This window comes from Pseudorca crassidens, chromosome 4 (assembly GCF_039906515.1).
Source record: "Pseudorca crassidens isolate mPseCra1 chromosome 4, mPseCra1.hap1, whole genome shotgun sequence".
Classification (NCBI taxonomy): Eukaryota; Metazoa; Chordata; class Mammalia; order Artiodactyla; family Delphinidae; genus Pseudorca; species Pseudorca crassidens.
Genome location: NC_090299.1, coordinates 3071730 through 3084069, shown reverse-complemented (window position 1 = coordinate 3084069; position 12340 = coordinate 3071730).

Below are 12340 nucleotides of genomic sequence, written 5' to 3'. Positions count from 1 at the left end.
CAAGCCAGCAGCTTCTTCTGAGACCTCGGGCTGCCCGTCTCCTCTGGGCCCTTCCCTTTCCCAGATCAGGCGCTGGCTGGCCAGCCCCACACCCCAACCCGTGAGGCCATGAAGGGCTGGCAGCTGGCGGCTGGGAGGGGGCCCAGTCAGGCACTCCTCTCCTGAGCACATGCCAGGTAACGTTTGGGGTTTCCGTGGAAACTGGGAAGCAGAGTACAGGTAAGCCTGAGATTGTGATTGTACCTCTCCTAGAGTAACCAGAGAAGCACAAGCGATCGTAAATCGAACTCTAGCCTTAGGGGCTGGGATTGCTCCGCAGTCCTGAGCAGCGGTGCCTCCGTGAAAGGGGAGCCCGAGGAGGCAGGGAGGCAGGGAGGGAGGGGCGCCGTGTCCCTCGGTGGATGCCCACCGGCATTTCCCGACGGGCAGGACAGCTGAGGGCCGCAGCCGCTGACCGCTGGGCCACCCTGCACAAGTGACGCTCGGGAAACACCAGGCGGGCGGTGGCTACCTCTGCACCCCCCTGTGCGAAGCAGGGGGCTAGGTCCCCCAGAAGCGGAGCCCGAGACAGGGACCCCGGAACGTCAGGACCAGGTAGGGCAAGGAGTTAGGCAAGAGAGTAGTCTCGCTGGAGTCGTGCTGGGTCCCTCGGGAGCTGTGTGTGAGCAGTGCCGTCCGGCAGGCCCAGCTGGCAGCGGGGCCCTTTTGTACCTTCTGTGCTCTGGGCTGGGCGGGGAAGCAACCCCCCAGGGGTGGCTGTGCTGAGGGCGATTTCCGTGGAAAGAGGCAGAGCCAGGCCTTCCCTGCCCGCTGCACTGCTCTCGTGAGCAGGACCCGTCTCAGCCTGGAAACCGCAGCCCGGGCGGTTGGGCCCTGCGAGGAGGGTCTCACCGGCGAACCGGAGCAGAGGCGTTTGACACGTGCCCCCCCGCGTCAAAGCCCACCTCGGGTGGCTTCCAGTCATGGTGTTTGACCCAGTGTCCGTCACTCGGGATGCAAAAGGGGTGGCACGGTGGGTGGGTGGTGAATTCATTCTTGGATGTGCTGAGTTTGGGGTGACATCCCTGTGGAGACACTGGGGCAGTTGGGTTCATGTGTCTGGACTCGAGCGGGATCTGGGCTGGAGCTGTCCTTTGGACCACCCAGGTAGAGATGGAGATGTTAGTTAGCTTCCTTTTGCTGCTGTAACAAACTAGCCCAGAAATGGCGGCTTATACAACCCCAATTATCATCGGGTCTCACGGGCTAAAGTCAGGTGTGGTCAGGGCCACACCCCGTCTGGAGGCTCCAGGGCGAATCCACTTCTCACCTTTTCTAGCTCCTAGAGGCGCCCGCACTCCTTGGCTTGCGGTCCCTCCTCGTCTGCAGAGCCAGCCCTGTCACATCCCCTGCCCCATTTCCGCAGTCACGTCCTTGCTGGTGACCCTCCCTCATCCACACTGAGGGACCCTCTGATGCCATCGGGCCCGCCCGACAGCCCAGGACCATCGCCCATCTCAAGGTCAGCTGGTGAGCAGCTTCCTGCTGCCTGCACCCTGCGTTCCCCCTTGGAGCATGACCTGACCTCACGGCTTACAGGGATTCCCACAGGGACGTCTTGGGGGAAGGGGACACTATGCTGCTGACCCCAGATGGTACCTGGGGTAGTGGGAGGGGATGAAACCAGCAGGGAGTGTGTGCAGAGGGTGGAGCACGGGGGCCATCAGAGGGGTATAGTCGTGGATCTGAGGTGGGACTGCAGTGTGGAGCCGGCAGGGCCAGCGAGGGGGCTGAATGGGGGTCCCTGGGGTTCTGGGACACGGAAGCCGAGAAGGGAGCCATGGGGCTGAGGGGCGCAGGCCCCTACGGTCCCGGGTCTGCTTCAGAGTCTGTGCTGCTCCCCGGCCTCTGCGCTCTGCCTGGCCACCTCCGCCTGCGACCGTGACCGTCGGCTACCCGAAGAGGACAAGCTGGCCGCGGCCGGAGGCTCCTGGAGAGTGAGCTCAGCCCAGGGTCTTGATGAGGAAGGGTGAGCATGGAGAGGGAACCAGAGGCTGCTCCCTGCCGTCGTGTGTAACCAACTGTGGGAACTGCCTGAGCGTCCCACCAGGGAAAGAGGCCACAGCTGCTGCTTTAGTGTCCTGTGGACGGGGTTCCGGGGGGGCGGTATCCTCGCAGCCATACAGGGCCCTGTGCTGAGTGTCACTGAAATGCCCCGGACGCCCTGAGCTTTCACAATAGCGAGTCACAGAGAGCATGGGTCCCTTCCTGAAACCATGCGCGCTCAGAGAAAATCAGGAAGGACACATGGGAAAATGCTGAGTGATGATTTCCCCGGGACTGATGCCGGGGGCTGCTTACTTTCTCCCCGGTGGTGGTCTGTGATGACGGCCCCCCAAAGATGTCCCCCACTGTGGGGACCCAAAGCCAGCCGCCCTCCTCGCTCCCCCTGTGTGGGTGGCCCCCAAAGAGCACGGGTGTGTCCATCGGCCAGGCGGCTCTGCACCTGCCCCTGACAGAGGGACAGACCCAGGTACGTGGGCACGTGAGCCGCCCAGTGATCTCAGAGGTTCGAGTGCTAAGTCGATGGGAACCTCCGAGGAACCGCTTCAGGGGGCATGATGGCAGGTGACAGTCCGGCAGAGACAGGAGCGGGTGAGGGAAGGGGTGCGGGGCCGTGACCTGGGAGAGGGGGCAGCAGGGCCGAGCCCCGGGGGAGGGGGCTCGTGCCACTTCGGCAGCACAGAGCAGGGGCCTCCGGGAGCCCCGGGCCTGTGAGCGGAGTCGAGGCCCACAGCGGTTCCTGCGGGTGACATCGTCCCTGTCTTGGCCCTGCTCAGAAGCCTGGGGTCCGCCCGGTGTCTCCTCCCCGACCCCAGGGCCGGTCAGCAGCCTAGCCCTGTCAGCGTCGCCACCACTCCTCTCTCAAGTCGCACCCCGCGCCCCGCCCTACCGGCCAGTCCCCACCCTCACGTGACTTTGGGTGCTGGGGTCAGCCTCGCAGCACGAAGCTTGAAGGACCTTGCTGGCGGGGTCCGCTGCTGTGTGCTCAGCACGAGGACCGGGCGGGACAGAGTGGACACAGCAAACATCGTGGACGAGGGAGCGGGTGCTGCTGGCCTGCGTCTGCCACGGCGCAGCCCAGGCTCCCTCCTCCGGGCCCTCGGCTGTGCTCACGGTTGCTGACGGCCTCTGCGCAGGCCCCTGTCTGTGTCCTGGCCCCGCTCCCGGCTGGCACAGAGGGAAGGAGGCACTGCGGCCTGTGCTGGGTGCATCTCAGGGGCCAGACCCCTGGGGGAGGCTGCCGTGTGCCTCCCGTGGCCGGCAGGACCCGGGGGCTGGGAGAGCAGAGCTGGGCGGGCCCAGCGTCTGGCTCAGCACCTTCCTCCAGCCCTGCAGTGGCTCCCTGCCCCCGGCGACACGCCTCCCGTCGCCTGCCCGGAGGACACCTGTTGGGACCTGGATTGGGGTGGTAGGGACGGGTTGGGGGAGTCACTGGTGGGGTCGCAGATGAGGGAGCCAGGCGGACCCGCCCGGGGTCTCAGCTCAGCCACTGAGAATGCGTTCGGGAAACTCCCTCACCAGCCTGCACCTCAGCCTCTTCATCTGTAAAATGGGGCACTGGCCTCCCCCGTGGGATCTCGGGAGGGCGGGATGAGAGGCTGGTGGGATGCCGGTACCTGCTTGCTAATCGTGCGCATTCTGGGTGCACCAGGGGCTCACGATGACCCACCGTTTGAGCTCCCGACAGGGAGCCTTCCCTTGGCGTCATTTCCCGCAGGGATCCACCTACACCAGTTTAGTCTGACTTGGGCGCAGAGAATTGCCTGAATTGGAAGAGCAGCCCCGGGCGGCTTTAGGCGCCCCGGAAGCCGGTTTGTGCCGAGTCAGCTCCGCGGCACATGAGCAGTACAGCCCGAGGGCCGTCTCCCTGGGTCTTGGCTGTCCAACCTGTGCGGCGCTGTCCCCTTCCTCGACACGAGTGATGGAAACCGAGTGATGGAAACCGGGAGGAACGGGAGCGACCTATGTGAAGGGCTGAAGGAAAATAACTGCCAATAAAACCCCAGTGGTTCCTTCTTTGGGAAAAATCAACGGGGGATGTCAAAGGTGCGTGGAAGTGTGAAGAACCGAGAACAGTCATGGCGATCTTGCAAAAGCAGACCTACGCTGGAGGGACTCACTGACAGGGTTCATCCCTGTGATAAAGGGGCGTAATCGAGCCGGGGAGGTGTTGGCACCCAGACAGGCAGCCAGACCGAGAGGGCAGGACATCCAGTGCAGACCCCAAGTCCCTGCGCTGATGGGGGAGGAAGGCGCCTCTGCAGGGGAAGCGTGCACTTTCCCGTTCAGGTGCATGTCTTTGGGAAAGTGAGCCTCGCCCCCGGCTCTCCGCACACCCCAGCTCAGTCTATGATGGACCGCAGATCCGAACGTGGAGGTCAGAACAGGAAGCCTTTTGGAAGACAACGTAGAACACCATCTTCAGGGCTCGGGTGGGCGGGGGGGAAGGCAGAGGTTTCTGCACCGGGACACGTACGTGAGTCCTACTCATAAAGACAGCATTGTAAGTTGGGCTGTAGTAGAATTAAGGATGTCAGCCCGTCACAAGCTACCGGTAAGAAAAGGAACCAGCGAGCTGAAAACGGAGGTGTTCGCAGTACGTACGATGGACAAAAATATCTGAATCTACGATAAAGAACAACTGCAAACCATTAAGAAAAAGGCAGATAAAACATACAAACGGGGAAAAGGCTTTAAAGAGGCACCTCAGGAAAGAGGATATTCAAAGGATCGGGAAACCTGAAGAGGTGCTCAGCTTTCTCAGTCCGCGGGGAAATGCAGATTGAACCACACGCAGGGTCATTCAGCACCCAGCAGAAAGAAGTCCTGAAATACACCAGACGTTCCAAGTGCTGCGGCAGCCGGAGCTCGTGGGGCGCTGCTGCCGCTGGGGCAAGCGGGTTCTGGCGCTTTGAGCCAAAGTTTGGGTCACACCGTCTGGCAGCATCTGCTGGCCGGCGACTCAGCACTCCCACTCCCGGGTGGACACCCAGCAAAAACGCGCATGTCGGGCACCCACTGGAAACCACTTAGGTGTCTCCAACAGCGAGTGGCCGACCTGAGTGCGAGGGAGAACCGCACAGCAGTGACACGGCCTCGCATGGCACACAGCGTGGGTGGGTCCTGGGCGCGGGACTGCTGCGTGGGGCAGCCGGACAGAGGAGATGTGTCGTGTGTGCCGCCTTTGAGAAGGTCCCGCCCAGGCAAGGCCATCTGCGCCTGTGGGAGAAGGATGTGCTGCTTTCAGGAGGGATGTGCTTGCGGGGGGCGGGCAGAGGCCTCAGAGCGCAGGTGCTGGTCTGTGTTTTCTGATCTGGGCAGCGGCTGCACGGCTGTGGCCGCTTCATGAAACTTCGTCCAGCTGCCCAGTGAGGGTATTTTCTCTAGCTACTTAAGAAATTTACCAAATACTCCCCCCAACTCAGGGCTGCGCAGTGAGACAATTCACAAGACTCCGCGGCACACAGGCGTGTTGGGAGAACCACGTGAGATGCCCGTCCACGCGCACCGGGACTTCGAGGTCATTTATTTAACAAATACTCTCAGAACTCCTGCTCTGGGCTGGGTCCTGTTCTAGGCTCGGAGGAAGCGATCTCGAGGAATCCAAGCTGAGCCCCGCCAAGCTGACTGCTAGGAGCTCACCATCCAGTGAAGGGTGCCCGGTGACTTGCACCCTGGGTTCTCACTCTGTGCCAGGCTCTGAAATGGTGCTGCAGACACAGCCCCTGTCCCCACGCTGCTCCTGGGCTGACGAGGACTCAAAGGTGACAAGTGTCACCAGCGGCAGAACCAGGGCCGTGGGAGCCCAGAGGAGTGTCGGACCCAGGCTGGGGAGGGGTGAATCTGGGAAGGCTTCCACGGGGAGGTGACCCTGGGATGAGCCTGAAGAACGTGTAGGAGGCTGGGGCTGGACTGGGGGTTGGTGTTGCCTCTGGGCCAGGGAGCAGGGGGTCCCGCTGCCTGCAGTATTCTTTCACCAAAATACTCATGCAGCTCACTCACTGCTCCCTCTCAGGCTTGGCTCAAATATCCTCCCCTGGGCCAGACGATCTGAGGCAGTTCACTTTTGCTTCTAGAAACAGGACTTTGTGTTCTGCCTGGCTGGACCCCAGGAGTCCGGCCCAGGGCCTGGTATGTCCTAGCAGCTCAAGAAATATTTGTCTAGCTGATGCTTGGTCAGCTGGCTGACGTAGCAGCCGGGACCTCCGTGCTCTGGGCCGGCTTTTCTGTGCTTGTGAGATGGGCCTTTCGGCCAAAAATATGCCAGATTTTGCTGCTGGTGCTCGAGGTCCCAGTCTCAGCACTAACACTTAAATGTTCTGTGATTTTGGTCAGAACGTGTCTCTTCTCTGAGTCCTGGTTTCCCTTTTGTTTCAAGGGAGCTACACGTGCACCCTACGCTTGGTCAGAGCCCGGCATACAGCAGGTGCTCAGCGGCTGCAGAAGACACTGTTATTTTGTACGAGGCCATTTATTGGAAGGATTGGGCTGCCTGAGTCTTGGCCAGTCAGGGCCATGGCCACCGGCTTCAGCATGAGCACCCCTAGAGGCCGACACGTTGACCGGCACAGCCGGTGAGACCCTTCTGTGCCGCTTGTCTGGGCTCGGATCTCGTGACCCGGAATACACCGCAGGCTGCCTGTGACTACCCCCACCTGCTACCTACCACCCCCAATCCCCCGCTCCACCCGGAGGCCGCCAGCTGCACCAACATTGTCTTCTATTTGTAAACTGTCTGCTTTCCTTCTGCTGAAGACAAGAGAGACGCAAGTGGTGGGGGCCCGGCCCAGACTCTCTGCAGACGGGACAGACCCCTCCTGGCCTCTGTCCCTGACAGCCTGGCCTTCGTGCTCCTCTGGCTTCCCTGGGGCCTCTTACACAGCCATCAGGAAGGTTCCCTGCGGGTGCCGAAGCTGAGGGGATCAACTGCTAAGAGGGAACGGTTTGCCGAGGGCTCTGGGCCAGGGCTAGCTCGGGGTCATGCTGGCCCAGCAGGGTCAGCCTGAGGAAGATGGCCTGTGCTTGGCCTGGGACGGTGAGTTGCCTGGAGCTGAGAGGCCTGAGGGCCCTGGGGGTTGGGCATCCTGTGGAGCTGCAGGCCCAGGTCCACCTGGGGCCACTCAGTGCCTGAGGGGGGTGGCTGGTGCCAAGTCCATTGTGACCCTGAGAGATGATGGGGGTCACGGGCAGAAGTTTGCAGGTGGATGTGCTGCCTCAGAAGACACGGAAGATGGCTGGGGAAGGAAGGCTTAACTTTGGGAAGGGGGTTCCCTTTGGACCGTGTGAAAAGTCAGTCTGACTAGACAGGTTTACATTCTTTCCTTTTTACACTGTCGTGTCTTTTAATTTCTTAACCTTCGGAGGGAATTTCATGATTCTTTACAACTTTGGCAGGAGGACCAAAGAGGGAAAGGAGGGGTGGGGAGATAAACGGCAGTGGGGTTTGCTCCTTGCCCCTCTGATAGCCCAGGGCAGCCTGGCAGCATCAACAGCACATCGAGAGGGGGTTGGACGGCTGCGGTGGGGCCTGGGCCTTGGACAGAATGTCTGTGAGCTGCCTAGGTAGGTTCACGGGGCCATAGGGAGCACTGGAAAGACCCCTCGTCCAGGAAGGGAGCAGTGGTTCAAGGGACAGGATGGGTCCTGTAGGTAAACACCCCTATGTTTGCAGTACTCGAGAGGGAGGATAAAGCTGACAGTTGAGGCACATTCATAGACGCTACCACTTATTGAGAGCTTTACATTCTCTCATTCAATTTCCATAACGGCACTGCAAATGGGGACAGTTACTTCCATTGTATAGGTGAAGAAACAGACCAAGAGAAGTGAACTGACTTGCCCATGTTACACAGCAGGTAAGCAGCCATGCATTGATTTAACCTGATCAGACTCCAGAGTGCAGGCTCCTTCTCATGCACCACACTGCCTTTTATTATGACTGAGCTCACAACAGAAACGCAGACATATCCAGCCAAGGTTGAAGTGCACTGGCTTATGCAAAAGGGGAAACTGCCTTCTGCACTCCTTCTGTGGAAATGGAGCCTGACTTTTTGTTCCCCTTCCAGTTCCAGGCTGTGAACTCCAGGAAGAGAGAGACTGTGTCTTTCTTGATTACCACTGAATCCCCAGTGTCTGGAATGGGTTTGGTGCATAATAGGTGCTCAATAAATGTTTGTGGAATGAATGAATGAATGTACCTGTGGGGATGTAGGATCTATCCTCACAGTTACCCATCTTTCCAGCCATCCATCATCATCCATCCATCCATCCATCCAACCACCCACTCATCCATCTATCCATCCATCCTTTATCTACCCACCATCCACCTGTCTATCCATTCTCTCTCCCTTCCTTTCTTCCTCCTTCCCTCCCTCCTACCCTCCCTGCTTTCTTCCTTCAGTTCAGCAAGATGTTATTGAACCAGGGACATTCCATGCACTAAGCACTGTGTTATCCCAAGCGGTGTCCCTAGTGACATTTGCAGTAATGTAACCTTGTAACGGTGTAACCCGCGCGACCAAGCAGACAACTTCTTGAGAAGCCTGGCGTCTCTCCTAGCTGATTTCAGACATTGCATGAGGGCTTAGTGTACAGGGGGAGCCTCTTTTGATGGCGATGCTCTGTCACCCAGTTCATTACTGTCTGGAAAGAGAACGAACTTGAACACCTGCAGAAGGTGCCTAGTACTGGGTGACTGGTCATAATTACCAGGCAGCCTTCAGTGCAGCTCTAACTGGTTGGGTGGCCCAGTGTTGCAGCCGCATAGCATTTGTTCCAAATGAACCATTAGCAAGGAGTTATTTCCAGGATTTAAAAAAGGAGACAGCAGGAAGCCGCTTGACAGGTGAGACGGGGCAGAAGCCTCCAGCAGACACAGGCAGCTTTTGGTTTCCTGCTGCCATGATTCATCCAGAAATTTATTTTGAAATTCATTTCTATCCAGTGGTAATCAGGGCCAGACCCTGGGGAAGTTCTCTCCCTTAGTGCCAGGGAGGGAGGAGGGGGAGGGAGCTGAGGGAAGGGGGGCCATTTGAAGGGGAGGGGCACAGCCTCCTGGGTTTGGGAGGCAGTGGCAGGCATGTCCCAGCCCTCTCACCAACCTGCTGTGTGAGGTCGGGGCCCCCACCCTCTCTGGGCCTCCAAATCCTCATCTGAGGACAGGCTGGGTGGCTCTCTCGTCCTTCCAGCTCAGGTGTCCTCTGACGTTGACAGTCTCCTGGGTTCCTGCTCCTTCACAGAGTCTGTTTTCAGCCCCAAGAGGTCATGGCCGGGGAGGGCACAGGCTCTGGGGTCCGGAACACCTGGCCTTGGCACGCACTCTGAGTAACCTGGGTCAGACCCTTCTGCCCTTACCTGCACAGGTGCCCAGGGCAGCACCTCCTGTCTGCAGGAAGGAGGGAGGGTATGGCGGGGCTGCTGCGGGGGACAGGGGCTGGGATGGAGGCCCTGCAGGGTCTGTGCACCCCTGGGGCCAAATAACAGAGGGGAGCCCCAGGCGCCTGTTGAGGGGGTCCGCTCCGCTTCGTCTCCAGCCCCCTCACCCAGAAAGCCCCCAAAGACATCCTGGTGGAGGCTCGTCCCTCCGGCCAGGAGGGGCCCAGGCGATTTGGCCCCCTCGTCCTCCTGCTGGTGGCCAGGCTCGAGGCCACGTCAGCTGCAGGCCCACGGCTGGGAGGCGGCCCCCTCCTCTCAGGATTTTCACGAGGTACAAACTCCTGGCAGGACGCGAAGAGGGCGGGCACCTGGGGAGAGAGAAGGAAAAAGTGACTTCCAAGAACTGAGTTGCATTCAGGAATCTCTTTGCTTTGACAGTGCCCTTTCCCTGTGCTGGCCCTCACTGGCCTGGCTCTGCCCGTCCAGGCTTCAGTTGGGTGTTAGGGCAGAAGGGGGGCAGGAAGCCTGCCGAGGTTCTCCTGACTGGGCTGGTATGGGGTGGACGGCAAAGGGGCTGGGTCAGGGGAGTTAGGGCTCCAGGCGGGACAGCAGAGCAAGGGGTCTAAAATACCTTGGGGCAGTTTAACTTAACTTCCCGTCTGCAAAATGAGAAAGGGCCTTCCCGGTGCAGGGTGGCTGGGAGATGACTGACCGAGGGCACGGAGTAGCCTTTGCTGCGGACGCGTCTCTGCTCACAGCCCGCCTGCAGCCAGGCCCTGACTCTTATGGCGCTCCAAGGTGCTTCTGGGACCCCCAGGTGGTCCACCTGTGGGCGGGGGACAGAAGACAGCGTAGGGGGGCTGCTGTAGGATCGTCTAGAACTTTCTCCAGTTCTTTCCAACCCTGGTGATCTGAGTGTAGGGTGGGATTGTGCCCATGCTCTGGGGTCATTTGCCTGTTTCTGTCCCAGTGCTTCCTCGGCCGAGGACACGGGCACTGGTGAGCGGTGCCCACCCTCTGGGAGATGGGAGGCGAGTGAGTCGCATTAGGGACTGAAGCACCGTTCTAGGAAGACAAAAGGACCCTCTGCTGAACCCTCATGCTCGGCACCACGTCTGACCTGTGTTGGGGGCTGAGCAGACTTGGGGAGTGGATGAGAGAACCCCGCCCGCCGTGGTCAGCAGGACCACAGCCCCGTTTCTGGAGGGCTCAGAGGCACCTGGCACCTTGGCTGTGAGATGACTCATTCAGCCGCTTTCTGGGTGGTCCTGGATCCTGCAATCAATCTCTTGGAATGTCGTCTTCAGAGAGCCAGACGGATTGTGCCAGCTAGAGCTCTGGGCGGGAGTAGGGGCTGGCGTGGTTGCCCTTCTGGGGCACCAACTTTGTGAGACCCTGGGTGAGCCCCTTCTCTTGGGGCCTGAGTTTCCCCATCTGTAGAGGGATGGGGAATGAGGACCATCCTCTGAGCCTCTGGTGGGAAGGAGATGCGGCACAGAACTCTGGTGCAGAGTCGTGTTGGGGAAGGAGTGGGCTTGGTGAGACCCCAAGAGACGGGCTGAAGGGAAGAGCAGGTGAAGTTGGAGCTGCAGGCATGGCCAGTGAAGTGGAGTGGAGGTACCGGAGTAGAAAATTAGGAATGTTCCTTAAAGGGGGACAGATAGCGGGTGCTCACCCCCTTAACCTCTCCTCTTCCCTTCTTATTGGCTGGGATGCATATGTGCTAGTCGGAGCTGTCGCAGCCAGATTGTGACTTTGAAGATACATACCGCACAGTGAGTATGTGGAAGCAGGAAGGGAGCAGGCTCTGGGGTCTCCGCTGACCTCATGTCTCCTGACATCTTTTACCTGAGAAAGTAAACTGCTGGACTCTTTAAGCCATTTAATTCTGTTTTCTGTTGTGTGCAGCCATACCTGGTCCTACCTTGCTTGGCCATCCTTGGGGCTCAACTGGATATAGGACCAGATGGTACGAGCAGAAGGGAAGGAGGGGAGGAAACGTTAGGGGTTCCAGAAAGAATGTGAAGTAGCTACTGGAGAAGCCAATTCAGCATGTCTTTACTATTTTGTAGGAAATCCTGTCTGGGCTAAGCCTACCAGTATTACCAATATCAGGAATGAGAGAGGTGACGTCACTCCAGATTTCACAGATATTAAAAGGAAAATAGGGAATAGTACGTACAACTTCTTAAACCACAACAACTTAGCTACAATGGACACATTCCTTGAAAGACATGAACTACCGAAGCTTAAGAAGAAAAAGATTCTCTTTTCAGAGTGTAGCCCTATAGCTATTAGAGAAATTGAATTAGTAATTGAAACCTCCCCAAAGAGAAAATTCAGGCCCAGGTGGTTTCACTGGAAAATGCTACCAAAATCTAAGGAAGAAATAACACCAATTATCCCCAGACTCTTCTGGAAAATAGAAGAGGAAGGAATATTTCTCAACTCCTTCTATGAAGCCAGCCTTATCCTGATACCAAAACCAGACAACAACATTACAGAAAGTACAGACTAACTTCTCTTATGAACATAAGTGAAAAAAATTTAAACAAATTGAATGCAATAATATATAAATAGAATAATATGTTATGACCAAGCCAGATTTATCCCAGGAATGCAAGGTTGGTTTAACATTTTAAAAGCAATTGATGTAATTTACCACATTAATAAGCTGAAAATGAAAAAACACATGATCATCTCAATAGACGCAAAAAAAGCTTTGATAAAACCCAACATGTATCTTTGATAAAAACTCTCAGCACACTAGGAATAGAAGGGAACTTCCTTCAGCTGATCAAGGACACCTACAAAACACCCCTGTTCATATCGTACTTCGTGGAGGAAGACAGACTGCCTCTGAGGAGAGGGACAGGACGAGGTTATATGCTGCCCCACTCCTGGTCAGCATTGTACTGAAGGC